General features: G+C 45.8%; 1 long non-coding RNA gene across 1 annotated transcript in view; it reads right to left on the bottom strand.

The window, feature by feature from the left end:
- Window positions 1–13,116: 13,116 nt before the first annotated feature.
- The window catches only part of LOC146860564 (uncharacterized), a 69,719-nt gene continuing 56,762 nt past the window's right edge, over window positions 13,117–26,073 (bottom strand). Inside the window, exons 2-3 of the long non-coding RNA XR_014979173.1 lie at window positions 14,115–14,481; window positions 13,117–13,847 (exon numbers count right to left, since the gene is read on the bottom strand). This is a non-coding gene — a long non-coding RNA (uncharacterized LOC146860564). The remainder of the gene's footprint in view (window positions 13,848–14,114; window positions 14,482–26,073) is intronic.

The following is a 26,073-nucleotide window of genomic DNA, read 5'->3' as shown; positions in this document are numbered from 1 at the left end:
CTTTCTGGGAAGGTGGTTTTGTCACTGTGTGTTCAGAAACTACTCTTTCAGAAAGTGGCTGAGTTTTGTGCTTTAAGCATTTCTGTGTGTCTCTGCTGAATGTGGATTGACTGTCTGGATCTCAGAGGTGAGAGGAGCTGGGAGAGGTCTTGACCCAGGGAGGGGTTGAGATGGCACTAGGCTGTCCTGCATCTGGAGAGTAGGGGGACGAGAAGCCCGGGAGGTGAAAAGGCCTGGGCTGGTGCTATAAACCAATTGACCCATCTCCTGCTGAGTGATTAAGGATCCAGACCCCCAGTATCAAAGGAAGAAAGGTGACACTCGGAGGGAGACACCCCCATACTGATTTAGGGAGAGATCAGGGACCCCTGAGCACAAATGAACTTCAAAGACAGTAAGGGGTATAAATATGAGAGCTGAAACCCCTGAACGTTGGAATGAAACAGAAATGGATTGAGACTGAAAAGGCTTGGACCCATTCTGTGGTCAAGAGGAACCTCTGCTAAAGAAGGAGCAACTGAAGAGACTGCTGTGGAAAGACCAATCCTTGCTTCATGATCTGGGGCTGGTCTGCAGTTTGCTGTTCTAACCAAGGGAGAGGCTGTTGGGACTGTGCTTGGAGGCGCTGGGTCCCCCTGCTTGCTTAAGAAGTGTGTGTCGTGGTGCAGCCAATGTGTTGGTGAAGACCACCTGGTTGTGGTGTGCACTGAGTGAAGAAGTGTGTCTCGGACATGCAGGGCGCATTTCGTGGTGCAGCTAGGGCATTGGTGAGGAGCACCTGGTCATCGTGTGCACCGAGAGAAGAAGAGAGACTCGGACGCGCAAGGTATGTGTCAAGGTGCAAGCATAGGTGTTGGTGAAGAGAGCCGGGTCATTGTGAGCACCAGAGAAAAGGCGAGTCTCGGTCGCGCAGAGTGCGTGTCGAGGTGCAACCAGAGGCGCTGGTGAAGAGTGCCTGGGTAGAGTGTGCACCGAATTTGGAGTAAGTCTCCGCAGTGCTGAGGGCGGGTCTCGGTTTTCACTGAGACCGCCGGAAGGAGGGCCAGGTCATTGGACCCTCGGAGTGAAACAGCAGCGGCCCGGACAAGCAGCCCCAGAGGAGCTGAGCTCCCGGCCCAAGCCCGCCGTACCCATTGATGGAGTTCTGGATCAAGGCCCAAGTCGCTGAAGTAGGAGAGGAGAGTGGGGTCGCGCCCCCCCCAAGGTAACGTGGATCACCATCTGGGGTGGGGTGCAGGCCCAGAGGGACACTCTCTCGACGTCTCGCTTCTGACAGCTGCGGGAGTCTTTTGCTTCGGCTCGACTCTATGCCCGTGCTGGCCCAAGGAGGGGCAGTACTGGGGCCGGAGTGAGAAGCATTACTTTTGTGTCATCATTGATCCATATTAGGGGCACTGTTAACGGAGCACCTAAACTGTCATATTACACCTTGCATTATTGCTGCTAACGAACTATCGAACTGTCGTATGATGCCTGACCTCATTTGTGCCTGACGAACTACATGCGCTAAGCACTGCGTTATTTTTCCCTTGCAGAGTACATGATTGTAACGTGGCGCATTGCATTATTTCTTCATTGTACAGTATATGATTGTAGCGTGACGCATTGCTTTGTTTTTTCCTGGTACAGGGCATGCTGGTAGTGATACACATTGCATTATTTATTCTATTGTAAAGTACATGACTGTGGCGCTATGTATGGCATTGTTTCTCTGTTGCACAGTACAAGAGAATATGTTACGCATTGCAGTATTTCTTTTCTTTTGCAACGTGTGTGATTCTAGCAATATGACTTGCCTAACCTTTTGGAAACGGTTAGAAGTGAACTTAACTGTTGGGTAGAAGGCTGCACCATATGTACAAGAATGTGGTGCAGCCCTGTGTCTCTCCCGGCAATGACGCTAAGTTTATCACCTCAGCACCAATGCAGGCACCCTTGCACAAGAGCACCTTGACCACAGATTCATACTTGGTATTATTCAGCCTAGAGTAGCAGATGTGCACAATTTATATACACAACTGCAAAGTCAGTCATGGGCATGAATCTAGGTGGGATGGTGATCTACATTATCTGATGATGTAAGCAAATTGTGTATATTTGGAATTTTATTTGTGAGTTCTGCTACATATTTGAGATGCATTCTTACATCTCATACTGCACTTCAGTTTAGTGTAACAGCGCCAAACAGCTTGAAGCTAAGTTGATACCAATATGATGCCTAGACAGGTGACACACCAAGTATTTTATGTGTGTCTACAGTTAGTTATGTTTCAGACTCTACGATTCATGAGCTTGTGGTAGCAACATTGATGTTGTTAGCAGGAATCTATGCCCCATAATGCAGAATGTGTCAGCCGTGTGCAAATCATGTGGAGGACAATAAGGCACACAAAGCCATATGTTGGAATGTTGTGGAGCCAGTGTCTAATGTGGACACGACATTGTTGGATGGCCACAACAAAGCAGCACTTTACATTGTGCACTACTTACAAAAGCATAATGTTCAATGCCAGTAAGCACATGCAGTCCACGTGTAATTGAATTGCCACTGTATAATTTCTATTTGACCATAGTGCCAGACACAGGTACTGCAGTGTTTATGCAAAATGTCTGACAGCTAGGCCTGCGTCTTCCACAGGCCTTTGTGCACTAACAGAGCACATTGCTGTAGCATCAACAACACTTAGCTGTTGGCAAACTCTGGCATGCCAGATGTAGACCCACTGCAGTCCGGATATTTAGGAATGGTGCACCATGTATGGTTGAACAATCAAGGTGCACATGATCATATACATAGGGTAAACAATGCAATGATGGGTTGACAGTAGAGACATTCTATTTTGTCCTGCCCCTTGTAACATCATCATGTATGTTGTTTCTGTGCAGAGCATTAGCTGGTGAAGGTGAGGCACCTGACCTTCGAACAGTTTTTATGTCAGGGTACCTGTGACTGTGCAACTTTGAGGGCATATTTGCATACCCAGAACATGTGTTTTCCACCGGCAGACTCAGAGTTCCCAGCTGTACCAATGCTTGCGTATTCCTGGTTGAGCAAGTATTGCGGTTAGAGATTCACTGATTATTAAAGTGCGTTGTGTTTGCAGGACTTGTGTCGTTGTCCATGTTTGTGAGATGGTTTTGTGTGAAGGAGATGAGGCACAGCAATGGCCTGATCACCAGAAACATATTCACACTGCTTGTAAGACCATGACTTACATGGGATATGTCTCACATGTGATTTGTTTTTTAAGTTGTCATCCAGGACACAACCATTTGTGTCTGTTTTTCATCATCACATGTTATGATTCTCTTGTGTGTATGGTAGATTTCCCTTGGTTCTGTCCGGAGATAGGCTTTGGAGTAGCATGCACATGACTGGAGTGCGGTAGAGGTTGCCCACACAGGACTGCAACACATTCCATTTATGGTTTCTGGCCATCTTGACCAACCTTGCATTCTAGAGAGTCTATTGTACATTCCTGGAGTGATATGACAAAATGTGACATTGCCACATTTTTTTATTTGCATGTTTGTCTATGTGTTCAAATGTGACTGCTGGTGTGTGTGGGCATATTTGTGTAGTTGTGTTTAATTAGTTAATTACACACATCATGCAATTGTCATTGGTAAACGTGTATTGAACAAACACAGACATTGTTGACAATGTCATTGTGGTACTGTTTGTTGTCATGTCCATCTCACCCAAAACATTGTCCACTCATGATATGATTGTTAGTATGTTTCTGGGAATTTTTCTCTCTGATCATTAGTTTTCCTGTAGCACTTCCCTCATGTGTATGTCTGTTCTCTGTTCACTAAGGGACCATACACATTACTTAGGTCATAGGCCTGATCTGTTGTTCCATCTCTCATTGATGTTCTGTTCACTGCTATATGTGAGAGATGTGTGTCACTGTTTGTTATTTACCTTTGAATTGACAGATATATGAACTTCTGAAGATATGAACCAAACATACAATACTTTTTTTTTTATATATTTCATTGGACATAGTGACATACTGTGAATTTGTGGTGTAAAAAATCCACGTGATGGAATCTTTGATATTTGTGATTAGGTGAAAAAATTCATAATTATTTGATCCCTTCTTGCCGATCCAACAGCATATGCTGTGGTGTGTCTGACATCTGCTTCTTTGTCCTGGCCATCCTCTGGATTATCCTGCTCCTCCTGGTCTTCACCCAATGGTGTGTTTGTGCGTACACAAATATTGTGCAGAATGCAACATGCCATTACGATCTTGCATACCAATTCTGGTCTATACAGGAGTCTGCCACCCGATAATTCTAGGCACCGGACCCTGGATTTCAGGGCTCGAAATGTCCGTTCAACAATGGCCCTTGTGCATCCCAGTGCAACGGTGTAGTCTCTCTGTGCCTGTGTATGTCACCTTGATGGGCGTCATAAGCCATGGCGATAGTGCATATCCTTGATCACCTGAAAAAGATAATGGGGAGATGTGTACATTAGTATTTGTGCATGCTGTGTTAGCAGAGTGTTTATTTTGGTATGTGCACATTGTGCAACTTTGGTCTTTTGGGTTTGTCATGTGTTGCTACAGACAATTGACCAGCATCACTGTAAATTGAACTGCCTATACTTGACAGCCTACACATCACTATGCTGTCATTGTCTGGATCCTGTGTATTACCTCCATGTTGTGCCTGTGAGGATGTATGTTTCACTAGGAAAGAGATTACAGTTTCTTTACAGGCTCGTTGCACATAGCGATCCTCTCCTGTGTACATATTTTATGGGGTATACCATTGGCACATGTGCCTGCTGACACATCCACCTTAAATTTATGATGTTTACTATGTTTGAACATTATCTACATACCTCATTGGGAATGATTGTGCTGAGGGTAGCTGTGGGTGAGATTCCTAAGTGTTGACCTTCTTGTGGGCTAATTACATCCAATCTTCCCCCAAGGTCAGTGTTTCAGTGACAGTAGCACTGCTACCTGGTGCAATCAACTTACTGGGACATATGATGATAACGTACATATGCATTGATGTCCTTGTGCAGGAGTTGACTTTGACTCTGCATGTATGCATGTTTGAGTAATACCCATAGATATTTCTGTGTGTGTCAGTTCGCAATCAACACACATTGAAATATCAGATTTTGAGCAACATATTGCTACACCTCACCAGGATTGTCATATGCATGCACAACATGTAGTGAGATTGGGATTTGTATTGTTTGCATGCTATTCCGATGCATGCTCCATTCTGCAACGACACAGAGTGATGTTAGATATATTTTTGGGAATATTTGCGTGCAGTTGTTGCTTCTCTCATGCAACACTACTTGTAATCCCATGATGCAGGGACACATGCTGCATGGTGCTTGATTATGTTTTTGCATGGCAGCTAATTCTGCCCCATCACATGTGCGGGCAGGGGATCTGTCATCTTCTTGTATATATGGCACATTTTTAACCAAGAATCTGATGTGTTCAGCAAAATCTATATTCCATGTGTGCCGTACTGGTTTGTGTGTAATTTTGTAGGCTACTTCCTTGTTGTGCTGTCTGACATATGCCTTGGTTATTTTTAATTGTGTGCTTGTGAATAATATAGGGACCAGTTCCAAGATATGTCATGTTACATTGGCTACATGTGCATTCTCATGTATTTGGGCTACATGCTTCTTTACTTGAGGTGGGTGGTTGTGTTTATTTTGTACTTACCAACAAGCAGTCCATTTCCATATGTGCCATTTTCAAACCGCTGGTTGATGATGGATTGTCGAAAGATGTAGGAGTCAGGCACACTCCCAGGAAACTTGGTGACGACATTGATGAACAGGCCGAGGTGGTCCACAATTGGCTGCACATTCATTGAGTGTGTGTGCTTTCTGTTTCTGTATATGTGTGCAGTGTCCCGGGGGGGCACAAGTAGGACATGGGTGCAGTAAATTGCCCCCCCGGGATATGGAAAGCCAGCAATGTCATAGAAGCCTTGCTTGTTGTCAAGTTGCTCTTGCGCAGTGTTGGGATAGCATAGGTGCTATGGTGTCAAGCTGATGATGGCATCCAAGGCATTTGGGAGGAACCTTGAGAGGGTTGACTGTGAGACTACACCCACTCTGGCAGTGGTTGGTTTGAAAGTACCAGAGGCCAACATGTGCAGCACTGCAAGTAGCTTTGTCTGCGGAGGAATGTTCGTGCAGCGCTGTGATGGTGCCTGCAGCCTGGGGGCTATCTGGGTGAGTATGAGTAGGATGGATGTCCTTTTCAGCCTGTAGTGGGCTATCACATCCTCTGGTGTGAGGTCTATCAGGGTGATGCGTTGGCGGTAGACCCGCTCTCTTCTTTGACGCTACCTCCGTGGTAGTGCTGGTGGCAGTGGTTGTGGTCTGCTTGGAGCTCCAAGCTGCAAGAGTAGTACCTCCATGGCATCATTCGTTAAGCAAATGAGGGTCTGGTTTGGTCTCCCTTATGTGCGGGTGTTTTTTCTCCATTTTTGAGACCAACTTTTTTTGGTCTTTAAAACCAGCCGCTAACTGGCCTTAGCGACAGTTTTTGGGAAGTATCGTCGGACTGGTAAATCATTTTAAATATCGCAAAGTTAAGTTAGTGGCTGCTTTTGCACGGGAACGCCTATCTTGCATCTCATTTTTGTTAAGTCCCACTAACAGAAGTGGCGATCTTTGAGATTAATGTTTTCGCCAGTAATCTGCCGATAACTGAGGTTAGCGGCAACTTGTAAATAGGGCGATAAAAAAAAGCCGCCGTAACGTCAAAAAAAGTACGCCACGGCAGCGTTAAGTCCTAGTACATATGCCCCTAAAATCCTTGCCTTCTACAGTAGTCAGTGAATGTACCTCTGCAGGCTTTAACACAGAGTAATACCAATCCACTCTTAAATGCCCCTTGACTTTAGCATATGCTTTTCACAATAAATACGTCAGGCCTATTACTTTTCTCAGAACTTGATTTAGATGTTTGACAACATAACCACTTCACTCCTACTGTATTGGGCATATGTTGGCTCACAAGTCAAAACTCCTTTTCAGTGGAAACACACAACTTCTGCTCAACCAAATGCTGCACTCAATGTAACGAACATGTTGTGGAGCCAAGGCCCCTCTCTCAGTATTACTTATGAAAGATCCAATTCTGTTTATCACATAAGGTCAGGCTGTTGAGGCAGAGTACAATCAGCCCCAATAATAGCTGTGAAGCACGAGGAATCCAGGAGGTGGATATTGAACAAGCATTGTCAAAGCCAGTAGGTCTTATATATAAGACTTGTTGGCTTTGTCAATGTTCTTTAGCCATACTGTACAACAATGCAGATCCTCTGCAGCATGGCTAAAAAAAAAATGCAGAGACACAGCTGCTGCATTTTTTTATACAACCAAGTAGAAAAAAGGATAGAGCCTTTTTTACCAATCCAAGATGGATCAGTAAATATAAACAAGTAGCCCAAAAGTGCTTCGTTAAAAGTAGCAGTAAAGATTTGTTTTAAATAAATAGATGAACTGGTGTAATGCAACACCGCGGGAGGGGTGTGAAGCAACCTGTGGGTGAGACGTGTTCTTGAGCGAGGTCCGGATGGGCACATCTTGAGTATATGAATTCCTGTGAAACAGCATGGTACCATACATGTGGATTAAACATGAAGAATGAGGAAAATTTGGACAAATAATAGCGGAATATGGAGTTAAACATGGTTGATATAAATAGGAGTATTGCTGTGACTATACAGTTTTGCTGTGCGACTGGGTTGGGGTGAAGTGTTTCCCCATATTGCATGGTTTTGTACTAGCGTGCCAACAGGGCCAGGCACGAACCGAGTGCGCATGCACTCTCTGAGGATTACTGAGGACAAAAATGGATTAATCGAGAAAAACATGGCGTGCATCCCACCACTTCTTGTTGAATATGAGATGTGAGAGCAACATGGAGTGTGGGAGAGATCAAGACAGATGTGAGAGCAACGCGGTGTGGTGAGATAAGCACATGGGCTTATTGCAGTGCGGGAGGGAGAAAAACACATAATGAAGATGTTAAAAAAAACATATGCACTCTCATGAGTGCTTAATCAAAAAGTAGTCCCCAAAAAGCAAGTAGAGGAATCATAGAAATCTGCCAATCAGAGAGATTAGGAATAGGCTATGTTCCAGGTGAGGCACAAGATGGACATGCTGAAACAAGGAAAGCTATTCAATAAAAAGCAAGCAAAGAAGAGTTACAGTAAAGCAAATCAATGGTAAGTAAGGGGCCACTGCAATCCCCAGGATGATCTTGATAAGCTCACAATGTCTTTCACAACCAGACAGTTCTCACTGTCTGGTAGGTTAGACTTAAAAATGAGGAACATTGTCATGGGCAATTGAACTACCTATTTGGGATAGGACTGGTGCCACAATATCAGTCTGGCAATTTGGTAAGGGCCAAATTATTTTCACAAGAAATGTAGTGAGTTGCTGATAGGCAGTGATTGCTAGAACAACAAGGGTCTGATTACGATGTTGGTCAAAACGATCATCTGATCAGCATGGCCGCGTGAGATTCCGACCGACTAAACCGCAAGGTCTCCGAACGTCATATTATGATGTAAACCAGGCAATTTTCCGACCTCGTCCGCTGAGATGACTCCGAAACGACCGCGTCAGTCGGAAACTAGCTCGACACGACCATGTTGGTCAAAAAGGCTGTTCTATAGGGATTCCGATTCCGCAAATGCACCAGTTGTACTGCTGATCCGATTATAATGCATTCGGCGTAGTTGCGGTTCCATGGCGGCTTGTCTGCCACATAGCAAGTGTAAATCAGAGAAACTGATACCAACTAACACAACACCACCCATTGTATGCATTCACAAAACTACACACCTGGTGTCAATCCAAAGAGTAGCTACACCTACCAATCAACCTATAAAAAGAAAACCTTACCAGACCATAATCCTGTGCTATCACAATCCTTCAGAGTCTGATGAAGCATATTGCTGTTTCCAGTTAAACCGCAGCCAGCACTTTGCACACTCACGCACCGCAAATGCATCACTCACTACACATATCACATTATTTTAGTACATTCTTTTCTTGTACACCCCTTCAATTTCACACTCACTAATTCACAATGACCAAAAAGAGGCAGCCAGGTTTTTCAGATGAAGAGTTCACAGTGCTTATGGATGAAATCGTCAGAATTGAGTCACAGCTATTTGGTACCCAAGTCCAACAAACTTCCATCACCCAAAAAACCTGATGTGGGACAGGATAGTCAACAAGGAGAATGCAGTAGCCAGCACTCTCAGTACAATGGAGGACATCAGGACCAAGAGGAGGGTCAAGATCATAGCCAACAGAAACCACTGCATCGCAGAACAGACTGGAGGTGGCCCTCCTGTGCCATCCTTACCCATCACTGCCTGGGAGGAGAAGGGGCATGCCATCCTGCCGCCGGAGAGCTTGTTTGGAATACCTGCAGGAATGGAGTCAGGTAAGTGACCATCAAACATCAGCCACAAGTCATCCATGACACATTAGCACACATAACTGCAATGGTCCAAGTTTTGTAATTATGATTTTTTTAAATAAAGCAGTAGCCAAAGTATTGTAGATGTGTAACTAATACTGACAGCCTGTATACCTGCACTGAACATCCAAATTATCCAAACAATCACATGTACAAATCTCTGCATGTAGGCTGTCAGTGTATACCCACTAACTCATCATGGAACCAACAACAACATCTATAAACATTCCCAAAAATGTCCCTTAACTGGAGTAAGTACTTACCAGGTATGTAATGCCAACCAGTTCATCAAGTAATTAAATCTTCCTAACGGAATTGACCATACCTACCATCAGGCACTTACACTCCACCTAGGAACAACTGTGTCAGCAATCTCTCCTTGCAACTTCCCCTCACTGGCGGGAAGCAATATGCCCAGGTGGGCTGGGTATACTGGTTGGTTGGTAGGAAGACTCACTGCACTGACCACAAATCCCAACAAGCCTTGTACTCCAAACTACAGGCACCTAGGTCAGCCATCTCTCTATCTTCACTCTCCCTCACCAGTAGGAAGCAATAGGCCCAGGTGGGCAGGATGTGTTGTGTGGTAGGAGGGCGCACTGAACTGACCACAAATCCCAGCAGGTCTTGTACTCCAAACTACAGGCACCTGGGTCAGCCATCCTGCTACTGCACTCCCCATCACTGGCAGGAAGTGATTGATCAAGTGGGGGGATGTTAGAAATTACCACAAATCCCAGCAGGCCTTGTACTCCAAACTACAAGCACCTGGGTCAGCCATCTTGCTACTACACTCCCTCACTGGCAGGAAGTCATTGATCAAGTGGGGGAGTGAGGAGTGTTAGAAATTAACACAAATCCCAGCAGGCCTTGTACTCCAAACTACAGGCACCTCAGTCACCCATCTTGCTACTGCCCTCCCCCCTCACTGGCAGGAAGTCATTGGTCAACTGAGGTGAGGGAGGAGTATTAGAAATTACCATAAATCCCAGCAGGCCTTGTACTCCAAACTACCGGCACCTCGGTCAGCTATCTTGCTACTACACTCCACCTCACTGGCAGAAAGTCATTGGTCAAGTTGGAGGGAGTGTTACAAATGACCACAAAGGCCAGCAGGCCTTGTACTCTAAACTACAGGCACCTGGGTCAGCCATCTTGCTTCTGCACTCCCCATCACTGGCTGGATATCATTGGTCAAGTGGGGGGATTGTTTAAATGACCACGATTCCCAGCAGGCCTTTTACTCCAAACTACAGGCACCTGGGTCAGCCATCTTACTACTAAACTTTCCCTCACTGATAGGAAGTCATTGATCAAGTGGGGGGAGGGAGGAGTGTTAGAAATTACCACAAATCCCAGCAGGCCTTGTACTCCAAACTACAGGGATCTGGGTGAGCCATCTCTCTATCTTCATTCTCCCTCACTGGCAGAAAGCAATAGGCCCGGGTGGGCTGGGTGTACTGGGTGGGAGGAGAACTCACTGCACTGACCATACATCCCAGCAGGCCTTCTAACATAAACTCCCCAAAACAGTCACCTGTAATGTACCTCCAAAGCCATTAACCTCACATCTGACTAAGCGTGTAAGGTAAAAATCACTGAGCTGTGTGTATATAATTATGCACATACATGTTTGCCTACTTAGGCTGATGTACCCCAGACTCTTGAGTAGAAAGGAATGAGCACATCACTCACACCATAACTACTTTTAACTGGACAATACACAAATTGTTCACAGATAGGCTGTTACTTTAATGTGCCTGATGATACATAGACCATAAACAGCACACAGGAATAACACCAACTAAGATTTCTAATTGATGAGTATTGAATGTCATGCCAATTATTTAGAGGTGAAGCTCACTAATCCTCAAGTGCCATCTACTGAGTAGCAGGTACGAGTCAATGTCAGTAGACATGTTTCTATTACATTTGAGAATGTGATCATATGAGCACAGAGGTGGAGCGAGGCCATAATCCACACCATGATAAAATTGGATTGTGTATGCCAAATAAAGGCTAACATCATGGAGATAGGTACCAAATCATCCATCTAAAACTGTTTCGGGATCCAGGCATTTCCTTAATGTGTACCAGTTGAGGTACAATGTTTAACCACATAATTGACTGAATCATATCTGTACCAACATGGCGATCTGGGAACACCTCCATGCAGACTGAAAAAACAAGCCAGTCTCAGACTCCAACCCTGAATGAGCTCCCCGGTGAAGGAGACTCTCCTGTACCCTAGGACGAGAAGGAGGAACCTGGACCATCAGGCTCGCTAGACAGCACCAGCATGTCCAACAGGATCCACTGCGATATCTCTCACCACAGCTACCAACACACAGCTGATCCCTACCACAACAGACACACTATCAATCACGGGCAACAACATCAACACAGCAACACAGTCCACTCCGGTGTTAGCCAACACAAATCCAGTCAATGAGGAAGGAGGATCATGTTCCACTGTGCAGGCACAAACCGTGCCAGCCTGTGGAGGTAGGGGTGGTGGGAGGGGAAGTGTGGATCCACGTCGGCAAACAGCTGGTGCCAATGATGCCCAGGCCAACCTCTCCCAGGTACTGGACGCCCATGAGGGGTACCAGGGAGCAATGGGCCAGGTTTCTCAACTCCTCCGGAACATTGAACAACTGGAGGCGTCCCAAGACCAAAGACTTAAGCATTTCAATGACCAAATGGATGAAGTCGTGGGGTGCTGAGGGAGATCAGTACCACCCTCCACCAGGCATTCTCACACACAAGTACCACTCCCTGTGTGACAACTCCATCTGTGCCCTCAACATCCGCCCAAGCTACAGGGAGGGACTCTGAGTCTGGCAGAGAATCCTCAGTCTCCAGTTGTTGCCCCCCACTCCGACGTGTGAAGGGACATCCAAAGAAAGATAAAGGAGTGTCGGATGGCAATGCACAACCACCAGCCAGTAAAAAACAGTGCACCTGATATCCTTCTTTGTGCTCTAACAGTTCACTTTGTTGACTATACATATCAAATGTTCCACATCAGATAGAAGTACACTGTTGGACTTTGGACTCTGATAACTATGGCTATGATTTGTTGGATTTCAACCAACAACTCTGTCAACATCACTAACTTCTTTTCTTTTTTTACTGAATCATATTGTGTGTAATCACCTATTCACCATGTTTGTCAAATAAAAACACTTTTCACATTAATACCAGCTCATGTTGTGCCTTTAAATAAATAAATAAATACCAGCATTTGTAAAGCGCACAGCTACTTCCGGAGACGTGTACCAGCGCTGGGGGACGTCAGGAAGATTAAGCATGCTATTGCCCAGAGTCACAAGGTGCTGGGCTAACCTGCCGTCGGCACCAGGGATCAAACCGTGAGCCACCATGTTCCTGAGTCAGCAGCCCTGGCCTCTGCACCACACCTCTTCCACTCTGACATCTATCTCAAATTGTTGTAATTATCATGTGATCACTCTGAGGAAAGTATAATCAACCTAGGTCAATAAGTACATGCAAATTGTAACTTAAGTGCCACAAAGTCAATAAAAAGTGACACCACAAGATAGTTATATAGATTCAGTTTATCATACAAACTTTAGTCCATGGTACCTATTTACAGATCGTCAGTTGTCTGAACGATCATCACAAGTTGACATCCCACTCAACAATTTTTGCCACCAACCTATTTTGTCATGTGCAATCAACAAAACAACAATTTAGGAGGAGCTACATCAGACAATACAAACTTCAATGCGAAACACTTTTGTGAACACATGGTAGCAGATCGCAAACACCATAAATGCCATACACAAACAGTACACAAAAGAAAAGCAAACAGGACTGTACTAGTGGCTAGTGTGAACAGGTCCCACTACAACATGTTGTGCTGCATCTTTAGGCAGGTTACAAGCATGTCAGTGGTGTGGTGCTTGCACTGTGACATACAATGAAGACATATGCAAAATAAATCGTTTCTTTTTCTTATACAATGAGGACACATATTTACAGCAACATCAAGTTTTTACACATTGATTATCCAGGTGATATGAATCGGAATTACCACGGTCTTATCTCACAACCACCTTGTATTTGAGCACATGATGGTACACATATTGCAAAACAAAGTACACATGATGGGATGAAAGTCCATTGGCGTTGTAGAAACTTCCATTCCTAATATTGCAAGCAGGTGTCATAACAAATATGTATGATTTAAGTCTGTGCCAGACATTCCCAAGATCATTCCCTGATCAGGTTGTACTCAGACACACCATCATATGCCTGGTGATGGCACAACTCAGATACCCCCCTCAGTTGATGACATGGCAAAGTAAACTGAAACAACAAGATGAAATAAGATTAGCAAGGACAAATCATGTCTCACAAGTAAGAGAAAACTGAAACTTCAGCCAGAACAATGTTATTGTTAACACTAGTTAAGCCTGAATGACACAGTGTGCATGTAACTATAACAATATCCAAAGCCTGTCTTGCACAAACATGAGCCCACTTATCCTACACTCTGATGTGTACATACACATAGTCCACACAGCTACACAACAAATACAGTGGAATGGGAGATACATCTCAGTGCGTACTTACAGTCATGAAAATAAGTTGTTGAAAAGCTGTTGTTGCAATTCAACTCCTTCCTCCTCACCACTGTCTTCATTGCCCAGTGCCGGATCCTCAGCCGGTGGCAACTGATGGTCTCCTCCATCTTTCATCAGAGTAATGCTTTATCTTATTGCCTGCATGGACCGCGGCTGAAGAAATGCAATAAATACTGCAATCACCTTAACTTTGGGAGTCAGGAATGTAGGATAGTAGCAATGCGGACACAATTAAGGTGCCAACTGCTGGCACCTTATTGAGATGGTAATAGCTGATCACGTCTCTCTCCTCCATGGTTTGTAGGTCAGGAAAGAGCCTGTAGACGGGAGGCTGTCTTCCAGCTCCTCCGCAAAACCTATGGGTGGAGTGTATACACAGTAGGTGTTAGATCACAATGTCCCCAGCAACATGTAACAAAGACCAAGTAACCACACATGACAGTCCATGGCAGTGCAAACCAGTATTTCACAGAACAAAAAGATTCTAAATATACCACAGCATACATGTCATTTCTGAATGTCTCAAATGTATTGTTATACAGGAATGGAAGTACATAAGACTCCTATCACTACTGACCGATTTTTTGGCAAAATCAAGCAGGACATAGTCCAAGTCTCACAAGCCAAGAACAAATGACTTTTTTGTTTTTTAATGACTGAGCACGTTTTGTAGTAAACACAGTAGGATCATGTTATGTACTGCATCATGTACACCACATACATCTTGAGTTTCACTCAACACTTCATGCAGACAAATATTACATGGTGGGCACTGTCATGTTGTCATGTCTGCATTGCAAATACAATAACATACACAACCCATTGACAATGTACATCTTTCTTAATATGCAGTATAGTACATAAAGAACACTTACAATGTCCCATTGTTAGAACTGGGGTCACCAATTCCGACACAGTAGCTTGGCGCGAGGTAGGAAGGCACCTGAAGGCAATGTGTAAAGCACTGGTGCAGCACTCACTCACACGGATTCAGCCACGCGCACACAATGAAGGACACCACAAAAGGTTGTTTTGTAAAAAACAAGATCCATTATCTATGTCAAATCAGGGTGAATCAACTCATTTCAGGAATAATGCGGGTACTTAGCAAGGAAGCAATTAATTCATTGCAGTAAATCAATCAGGGCACTTCAGAGCAACAGTTAACTCAAGTAGATATTCACAGAGCAACGATCATTTACTTCAAATACATGAACCAGTGACTGGCAGGGCAACAATTCGTTTATTTAGATTAAAACAGGTATGAATCCATTCAAGTGAACAGCACCATTAGCCTTTTGGCCACAAGCAAATCAGTCTAGCCCCAACACGGGCGCAACTTAATCTAGGGGAATAGTACAAGAAATCTCAGGGCAACTTAGGATTCATGTTGGCTCAGAACAGGGGGCAAATTCATTCCAGTAGTTCGATAGGTAATCGCAGGTAATTCTCCAGGGTAACAGTTACGCTGTTTAAATGATCATTGTAGGTGGTTTCCCGGTATCAGTTAACTCATTTACATGACCAGCGCGGGAATAATCCCTACTACACTTCTCTCTTGGGCAGTCTGGTGAGCCCTTTAGCCCAGCAGTAGGGAACTACGGTGTTACCTGGGGGGCCCGAGGCCTGGTTGCGGCTCCTGGGAGGCGAGGGGCGGTCACGGGGCTGCCACACGGTTCGTGGGTTGCTCTCCGGCAGCCCCGCCGTCCCCTCCGAGGTTGGGCCACTTCTGGGGGTGTTCCTGTGGGCCCGGCCTCCAAGGAGGGCTTTGCAGTTCGGTCCCGGCCTGGGGCAGGTCGGGGGCTCCCTCCGTCTTCGGACCCCCATGACGATGACTGAGGCGGTTCCGGGTTCTCCCTCGTCCCGGGAGCCAATCGGTGGCCAGCTCTTCGAGGGCGCGGCCACCAGGACCAATGGGGCCGTGCCTTCCCTGAGGAACGGCTGACGTCACTCACCGGGCCTTGTGCGGCCTCCCACGCTATCACGGCGGCCCTCCCGAGCTTCGGGGGGCCATGGCGGTGGATCTCCAGTGAAGCAGCGCCGGGGGCAGGGGGCACTAGGGCCACGGTGGCAGACTTCACCCGGTGAGCTCTCCCCGCTGCACGGCGCTAGTACGTGGGTCCCGGGCTGCAGCGGTGAAGGTTGGTGCAGTATTTCCCCTTGAGCAGAGCGAGGGCCCGCGGCGGTGACTGAGGACAGTTAGCGCTACCACTCTCACAGCGCTAGGTTACAGGTCCCACGGTGATGGATAGGGTTTGCAGCGCTCGGTGACAACGGTGCAGGTAGGTCGCGCACACAAGGGCCCAACAGTTCAAGGTTTCTATAATGACTTAGCGCTAAGAGCTGGCACAGCGCTTGAGGCAGAGAAGTCCATACAGGGGGAAACACAGCGACAGCTCAGCGGTGGGGCAGAGGAGTGGCACAGAGAGGCGACTCAGCGCTCAACAGCAGGCACGTATTTCCCAGGGCACAGTTCTGGCAGCACAGCGCTAGGTGGACAGTGCTTTACCTGTAGGTCCTTTAGGGTTCTCCACGCCAGTCCATGTTCCCAGGGCAGCACTTATCTCAGAGGGGAAAGGAGATGGCAGGTCCCCCTGGCAGGCTTATGAGAGGGGGGGTTTGAGTTGGCAGGCATCAGAGGCAGGGTGGGTCCCTGCAGCACCCTGGAGATGGTCCCCTGGGTTGCCCCCCTCGCCAGGCAAGATCAGCAGGCAGGCAGAGTCCCTCATCTAACTTGGGTACAGCAGGGCCTAGACTCAGTCAGTCCCAGTAGTGTAGGTTTCTCCCCTAGGCCCAACCGCCTACGCTCCGGCAGAGGTTCCCCCAGGTCCAGTGGTGCCCCAACTGACTAGTCAGGTTTCCCTCCTTTCCTCTTATACCCCCAGGTCAGGTGACCCTCCGGCAAAGGCGGCAAATCATAATCCCTCCCAGAGCTGGAAGGTTCCAGGAGCTTCCACGTATCACGATGTCCCAGCCTGCTCCTACCCACTAGTGTGTGTATGCAATGGCCACTCTGCCGTAGCAGGGACCTATAGCAGCCATGTTGTTGGGAGAGAGCACCTGCACCTCAGCACTGTTTAGCAGTGGTAAGGCGCCCAGAGACCTAGGGCCAACAAAAAGATGGCGGAAAAAAATGAGGCAACAAGGGCAAAAAACGGGGTAGACCACCCTAGGGCTGACAGGTCTAACACCCATTTATTTGCAATGCCTCAGTAGGGTGCTTGAACTTTTCAGTCTATTGGCCCTCTGGGAAGGTAGGATTCCATACATCATCAGACACACACCCCCTTTCCACCTGGAGATTGCACACTGGCTGGCAATGGCTTCCAATAATGTTATTTGGTGTATTTGCACCTGTTAATGAACATGGGCAGCATTCTGCATGAGATAAGTGGAAAATCAGAAACTGAACTGTGTACTTTAATGTTGGTTTAGCCTGCCAACAAGTTTTTCAGGTTCTCTAAAGGTGACTTAATCATAGGCGTTTGATTTGGATGCTCCTTCAACACACAATATAGTGCATGCAGGCATGGTGTAGTACAAAACAACATTGCCAATATTTCTTTCCCCAAACACACCTTCATTCTAATTCATGGTTGGAGGAGCAGAACCAAGGCAGACACCGCCATGGGCTATAACTTGTTATGGTGATAGTTGAGGCTCGCTGAGTGTGTCCACCTACTGTGAAGATCGACGTGGTAAGCTTCCGTTACTAATGTAACAATCATACTCGAGGACTGACGGATATTTTGCACCGGTGCGGTAGGCGGAGTGACAGGCAGCAATTGAAGCGATTGGACGACTTCGGGAAAATGCAACCAAGGTGGACCTATCCCTGTGACTGCCTGCAAAGAAGACCACCTATGCAGTCTAGATGTAAGTCAGATCATTTGCCTTCAGAAACTGCACTTCTACATACCTTCCCATCTACCTACTGCTGTTCACATCCTCTGGGAGCTACATTGTCTCGCTGTACAGGGAGCATGGCCCCTGCCTTCATACCAGAGTAGCTGAAGATGCTGATAGACATGATCCGTCCCCTGTACAAACTGCTGAATAGTACACCAGAGGAGCAGGTGAGAACAATTCTGACAGAATACATATTTTAAGTGTCAGCTAATCATGCACATAGGGCACATTGTTGCAATGAAACACACATCTGAATCTGTAGCCAATTGTTTTAAGAGTATCACAGCTGTGTGTGTGTGTCAGTACTGTTCTGGACTTTATATCACCGTTCTCATGTGAATATGTCATCAACCACAAACTTCCTATGGTGTATTAGTTAGGCATGTACACATCAGTTGATGACTTGTTTTCTGTCATATTTTAAAATACATTTGCTTTTGGAGTCATGGCAAATCAAACTCTAATGGTGAATGTGAAATGTCATTTGCATATGTGGTTAAGTTGTTAATGTATACAGTCACAACAACTTCACACACATGAAGCAATATCAGCATTACATCAGTTATGTCACGGGCCCTCACATAGCAAATCACAGTGTTCAACAATGGTTGTGTCAGATGTAGGAAGGCGACTAGGTATATGGGTTATAATGTTCATTCAGGCCATGTGTAGATCATGTTTAACAATGTTTTATTGAGACAGTGTAATCATTGGTAAATAACCATACTAGTTAGGTGTATGTCCAGGGCAAAAATACGACTGTTCCCTTCCGTAGAAGACATGGGTGTGCTGAGGTAATCAGTTATCAGATTTCATACCACCTGTGTTGTTCTCCGGTCAACAGTGTAGTGGGAGGTCTTGCATACTCACTTAGGGCAAGGTCAGGTTAGAGTGTGGTGTCAACAGGAAATGAAAAATTTGTTATTAAATATGTAAATGTTGCATGTTTGACAACAGGTGTAGTGTTGAGAATTCTAGTATGCTAACTTGGATATTGGTTAAGCTACCTATTCATGACCTATGTGACAAGGTACCTGGATATGAACATTTTGCATGTGTACTAAGTGTTATCCTTATAGGTCAATGCCCATCAGAAGTTTTTTCTGTGGAGGACCATGGTGGTCACACTGTGCAGTGGCCACTGCCGAAAATGGTGGCAGCGCCTGAAAGGCTGAACCAAGAAGATCGCTGAAGTCCGGCTGGGGACTGTGCAGCACCCTGACCCTCCTAATGCCTCACATCCTCGATGGGCAGTTGAGAGCCAGAAACCATCAAGAAGGGGTTGAGTATGTGCCTTGATGAACTTCGTACAATACCATGCATGTTCACCTATCTTAGCCAGTGTTATAACTTCTAGGTTTTGAGACAATCGAGACCTATATAATGTGTAAAATGAAGCATATGCAACAATAGTTGTTGGTGCATGATTAGGTCCCTTGAATATGGGACATTGTATAATGGGCACATGACAACACAATGCGTAAGAAAAAACCCTTTATGTATTTCAGTGATGCGCAACATAGTTTATCCAAAATACCATTGTTTGCCCTGGTCTCTGTATTGAGACAACAACACTTTTTGCATTGAGACAACAACACTTTTGTGTTATTTGATACTTGTGAACTTGACTGTGACACGCCATGCAATACATCCAGGTAGCAGACAATGTGTAATTGCAGGCCTTCGTAAGTAGTGATTGATCTGTAGGAAATATTTTACAAAAGCACTGGTGCTATCTGTTGTACAATGTAGCAGCTGGCAAAATGTAGACTTATGTGTAATGATGACAAATGTCAGACTGGACCTTACCATAAATGAGTGACAGAATACAACCTTTCTGATTTTAAGCAGAATTTATGTCTTGGACTATATGTAGGTGACAACAGGTGTCTGTGAGTGCCTAACAAAGAAGGTGTTAGGTGGTAACAAGGGGTAAGTACATGGATGTGAAAGTTACACATTCCAGCTGGGTAATATATGAATAGGCTACTTGGTTTTAGGTTTAAACCTATAATAACGGATAAAACCCCACCGAAAGGTAATAGCCATCACTGGTGTAATCATATAAACACTGAAAAAACACCTTTGCAACCACAAACTAAGTGCCATTCAAAGAAAGGAAAAGATGAGTGAAAGAATCATTTTTATTTTGTGCTTAAGGGGCCAATACAATTAAACTTTGTTATACAAGGTAGTATTAAGAAAGACTGGGCTAACATTATTCTGCTTGAGTTTTGTTGTTTAGGGATGTCACTAAAACATTGTCTCTTCTTCCTTCTGCTTTTTTTAGGTTTGTGGTCTTTGGTCTAAAGATGCAGTGTTTAGATGCATTTTTAGGTCTTATTTAGTTATTTTATAAACTGAAGAGAATCTGGAAATATCAAAATCATATTTGAAATTTTGGCTACATTTGACTTCACTGATAGGTAAAATGGCTGGTTTAATTAGAATCTTTCCTTATATGTAGCATCACATTTACCCACAGACAGAGAATGGGTGAAATCCTTTGAACATCTGCCCCCCCCCTTTCTAGTGAGTCAGTATTGATTGTAAGTGAATTGCCAAACACCCCAGTTTTCAAACATTCAATGCAAGATGTAGTGACAAGTATGTGTGAAAAGAATGTTGTCACCAAGCATCTGAGATAGTGGTGAAAACATGACACCAGGCGTTTGGTAAACATGGAACACAGTGTCACTTGGAATGCTGCTGAAAAAGGTTCCTACCAAGTTCAATTAAGATTGGAGTGATATTGTTTGTATTTGCAGTAATTCAGCTACGTATATGAACAAGTTGTATGATGGCCTGTCAAAATCGATACCTGAGCTGAAGTGCTTCCCTGTAAGAGATCCTTGTCACTTGCTAGATGGTATGCTGAAAGCATCTTTACAATCTTCAGAATTAATGAAGAATGCTATTGACTTAGTAATCCATTCTGGTGCAGTAAAAATGTATTTGGCTCATATACCCTGTGCACACACTACCTATACACATGCACTATCAGTGCAGAAAGCAAGCAATAATTAAAATTAAATTAAAATTCCATAAACACCGGAAAAACACTGTTTCTGTTGTTTTTAATGGCGCAAAAATGTGTAACCACTGATAACCACTGTTTTTTAAGGTACTGAAAAAACTGAAAAAATCCCACCAGAATTTATCAAAAATAGAAACTAAAAACAGGAAAGCCTATATATGAATGATTATGATTATTAGGGAGAGATAGGCTGACTTCTCCTTGCGAGATGTGGACATCCGCAGGATGTACACGATAAAAAAAAAATTGTTGTCAAAATATTTCAAGTAAAATGTTTTTCACTAATATTGTGCCACACAGTGATTCTACCTGGCCTGGTGGTATAGTAAGCCACATGTCTCTGAAGTAATATTCAGTCATTGTCATTGACAGTGTGATAATGCCAAACTGTTAACCCCTTCGATGAGCACAATGGCTGGGAGCTGTCATGTGCATCAGTGCTCATGTGCGCAGGATGGCTCCAGGCAGTCCTACCACATGGCACCAGAAATCCCTCTGGTGCAGGCACCAGAGGGATTTCTTTTTCTCACCAAAAGCCCCGGGAGCTGGGGAAGAACTTCACCAGCTCCCAAGGCACTCCTCATGGTCTCCCTGAAATGACGATCAGCATGCACGTCGCACTGTCATCATTTCATAGAAACCGAAACTTAAATGAGCCTTTAGGCCCATTTCAGTTTCACTTTCTATGTGCTCAGGGGGCTATTTCAGCCCCCCCCCCCCGAGCACGTAGAAAGACGGGAGAGGTATCATTGGGAAGGGAAGAATCTCCCCTTTCCAGTGGTATCCCTCCCTAGTAGATCCCTGCTTGGGGATCGCCCAAGGAGGGCGATCCCCATGCAGAGAGCCACCCACTAGCCACCAGGGTGGGCATATCGGCCCCTTGGGCAAGGGCCTTTGCAACCCCCAAAAATTTGGCTACATTCAGTGTCTCCTGCCCCCCAGGGGGGCAGATGGGGGCAGTAGCCCACTAGAAATCAAGGATTTTTTTAGGGCAATTACAATTAGGGGTGGGGGCTGCCTAAAACGGGCACGCCAATGCCCCCAACCCCCCCCCGCAAAACTTACAGCCTTTCTGCACCCCCTGGGAGGCATATAGGGGCAGTAGCCCCCAATATGCCCACTAGACGTTAGGGATTTTTTTTTGCCAATTTGAATTAGGGGTGGGGGCTGCCCAAAACGGACATGCCAATGCCCCCACCCCCCTGCAAAAATTCCAGTCTTTCTGCCCCCACAACCCATGCAGATGGGGGCAGTAGCCCCCAATCTGCCCCCCTGGGGAGGCAGAAAGCTCACTAGAACCCAGGTATTTTTTGGGCAATTACCATTAGGGGTGGGGGCTGCCCAAAACGGGCATGCCAATGCCCCCACCCCCCAAAAATTACAGCCTTTCTGTCCCCCTTGGGGGCAGATGGGGGCAGTAGCCCCCAATCTGCCCCCCGCGGTGGCGAAAAGCCCACTAGATGCCAGGGATTTTTTTTGCTAATTTGAATTAGGGGTGGGGGCTGCCCAAAACAGGCATGCCAACGCCCCTACCCTCCTACAAAAACTCAAATTTTTCTGCCCCCCCCAGGGGGGGCGGATGGTGGCAGTAGTTCACCAGAAACCAGGAATTTGTTTATATTCATGTAGGGGTGGGGGCTGCCCAAAGTAGATCCCAATCTGACCCCCGGGGGCGCAGATAGCCAACTAGAAACTAGGGATATTTTTTACATTTGATTTAGGGGTGGGGGCTGCCCAAGATGGGCAGGCCATGCCCCCAACCCCCAAAAACAATGCAACAGTCTTTCTGCCTTCCCAGGGGCAGATGGGGACAGTAGCTCCTGATCTGCCCCCGCAGGAGGCAGAAAGCCCACTAGGCACCAGGGATTTTTTTCTTTTTTTATGATATAGGGGTGGGGCCTTCCCAGAATGGGCATGCCAATGCCCCCACCCCAAAAACAATTACCACAGTCTGTCTGCCTCTCCCGGGAGGCATATGGGGGTAATAGCCCCTTTTGTGCCCCCCGGGGGGGGGCAGAGAGCCAAATAGGCATCAGGATTTTTTTTTTTATTCAGGAGTAAGGTCAGCTCACAATGGACATGCCAATGCCCACACCCCCCAAAGAAATGCCACAGTCTTTCTGTCCCCCCCGGAGGCAGATGGGGCAGTGGCCCGTGAAGTGCCCTCCCCGGGAGGGTAACAGAACCTGGTGAGAGCTAGTCAAGTCGCCCCATCCTGGGTTCCCCTGGGTGTCTAGTTTTCAGAAATGTATAGATTTGCTAGGCCTCCTTTGGTGCCGGCAGAGCTAGGGTTCAAAATCTACAGCTAGGCACTTTGAATGAAATGAATGAAATGAAAATAAATTTATAACGCGCAAACTTAGCCCGAAAGGGCATCAAGGCGCCTAACATAATAAATTGAATCACCATGCGCAGTTTAGTAGTATGCTTTCCCGAAGAGCCAGGTCTTAAGGGCTTTCTTAAACGAGGGCAGAGATGATATAGCTTTAAGCTCAGAGGGAAGAGCATTCCATAGTCTAGGAGCCACTGATGCAAAAGCTCTACCTCCCCATCTTGTCTTCTTAATGCGGGGGATAACAAGGAGGTTTTGTTGCGAAGATCTAAGACATCTGCTGGGTGCATAGTTAAACAGCAGAGATCCCAGTCCATCGGCCAATTCTGCTGTCAGAGCCTTATGAATTAAACAGATAATTTTAAAAGAGATACGTTGCTCAATGGGCAACCAATGGAGAGTCTTCCTGGCTAATGTGGCAGAGGCAGAGAAAGGAAGGTCCAAAACAAATCTTGCTGCTGCATTCTGGGTTACCTGCAGACGGAGTAACAGTCCCTTGTTAATCTCCGTATATAGCGCATTGCAGTAATCTAGGCTAGATCCAACCAGTGCTACGACTGTTTGCTTTCTCGCCTGTGGTGATAAGTAATGAGCTATTCTACGAAGGATTTTTAGAACTCCCCAGCAAGTAGCCGCAGTTTTATTAATCTGTAGATTCATAGCTAGCTCAGCGTCAAAGATAACACCCAAGTTTCTTGCCGATTGTGACGGGGTCGGGCATGTTCCTAGTGATGCCGGCCACCATTCACTCGACCAGGCGTCCCTGTCCTTTCCAAAGATCAGCACCTCGGTCTTATCGCCATTCAGCTTCAAGGAATTGAGAGTCATCCAGTCGGCAACCGACTGCATGCAATTCCTGAAGCTGAGCGCTGTGGTGCTGACAGACTGTGACAGGGACACCATGATCTGAGTGTCGTCTGCGTACGACACTACTTCCATCCCCTGAGATCTTACTAGTCTAGCAAGAGGTGCCACGTAAATGTTGAATAGGGTCGGACTGAGGGCCGACCCTTGTGGCACCCCAAATTGCAAAGACTTTGCAGGGGAGAGGTATTTGCCCATTTTGACCCTTTGTTCCCTAACCTCAAGAAAGGAAGATAGAAGGTCAAGGGCGGGCCCCTCCACCCCCAACTCCCTCAGTCGAGATGTTAAGACTGAGGGAGAAAGGGTGTCGAATGCAGCTGTCAAATCCAGTAAGACCAGCATCATGGTCTGTCCTTTATCTACATTCATTCTGATGTTGTTAGTCACAACAATGAGTGCAGACTCCATACTGTGGAGTTTTCTAAAACCATGTTGAGTCTGATCAAGGAATCCCGAAGCGTCCAGAAATGCCGACAGATGATGGTTCAGGTGCATCTCAAGCATTTTGGCTGGGGCAGGTAGAAGGGAAATTGGTCTAAAATGTTTTAACACTTCAGGATCCAAAGAAGGTTTCTTCAAAAGAGGCCTGACAATGGCCCTCTTCCAAGCCAAGGGAAAAACACCGTGCTGAAGAGCACGATTCATAACCTCCAAAATGTAGGGAAGAAAGGTTTCCCTACATTCCTTCAAAATTTTAAGCGGACATGGGTCCAAAGGAGACGAGGACTTCGTCCTATTCAGGAGGAGGTTAAGATTTTCCAGAGTGACAGGAGGGAAATTAGTCAAGGTTTTATCAGGATCCTTTGACCATGTTTCAAAAATTGACAGTTCCGTGGCTATTTGAGGTCCCAGCCGTTTCATCTGTGTTTCCAGTTGCATGGAAATATCTACAATTTTCGTATGGAAGAAGCTGGAGATATTATCACAGAGTTCCTGAGAGCCTGGTATAGGATCAGGTGACTGTAATGAGCAGAGGGAATCTACAATTTTAAAAAGTTCCCTCGATGATGTCAAGGATGTAGTCATGTTGGAGAAGTGGTCTTGTTTGGCTTTGACAACTGCGGTTTTATAGATTTTTAGGGAACTTTTATACAACTTTCTATCCTTAGTGTCCCATGTCCTCCTCCACTGTCTTTCTTGTCTTCTACATCCTTGTCTCATGAGCCTAAGTTGTTCCCCAAACCACGGAGCAGAGGGTTTTCGCCTCGCGACATACCTAGGGGTGGCCGGCGCTAAGACCTCCACAGCCCTCTGTATGCAGTTAACTCGTTCTGTGGCTGCCTTTTCTGGGTCCAGAGACAGGGCAAAGGTTCCAAAAAACGGGGCCAGGGACTCATTTGAGATATTTTTATAGTTTCGTTTACATTCTCTTGAGGAGTCTATTCTCCTAGAAAACTGTTTACTAGGGATGGTAAGTACAATCGGTACTGCTAGATGATCAGTCCAAACTAGTTGCTCCGGTGGACCAGTCATAACCTGAGAGTCATTAGTAAAAATTGCATCTAGCGTATGACCTGCTCTGTGTGTGGGTTCCTTGACCAGCTGTATGAAGCCACAGACCTTTAGAGGGTCTATCAAAGATATAGTATCTTTACATCTAATATCGTCTAGATGAAAGTTGAAGTCCCCTAAAATGGTAAAATGGGGTTTGCCAGCGTAAGGTTCTAATAGTCTAAACAGGTCATTGCTGAACTGTGATCTCTGTCCAGGGGGCCTATACAACAAAATCCCTGAGAACGATGAGGATGGTGATGATGAGATACAAAAATAAAGAGCCTCAAAAGGGTCTGAGGTTTTTGACAGAGC

This window comes from Triturus cristatus, chromosome 3_1, assembly GCF_964204655.1.
Source record: "Triturus cristatus chromosome 3_1, aTriCri1.1, whole genome shotgun sequence".
Taxonomy (NCBI): domain Eukaryota; kingdom Metazoa; phylum Chordata; class Amphibia; order Caudata; family Salamandridae; genus Triturus; species Triturus cristatus.
The sequence above is the reverse complement of the archived record's forward strand: the minus strand, read 5'-3'. Positions and strand labels throughout refer to the sequence as shown.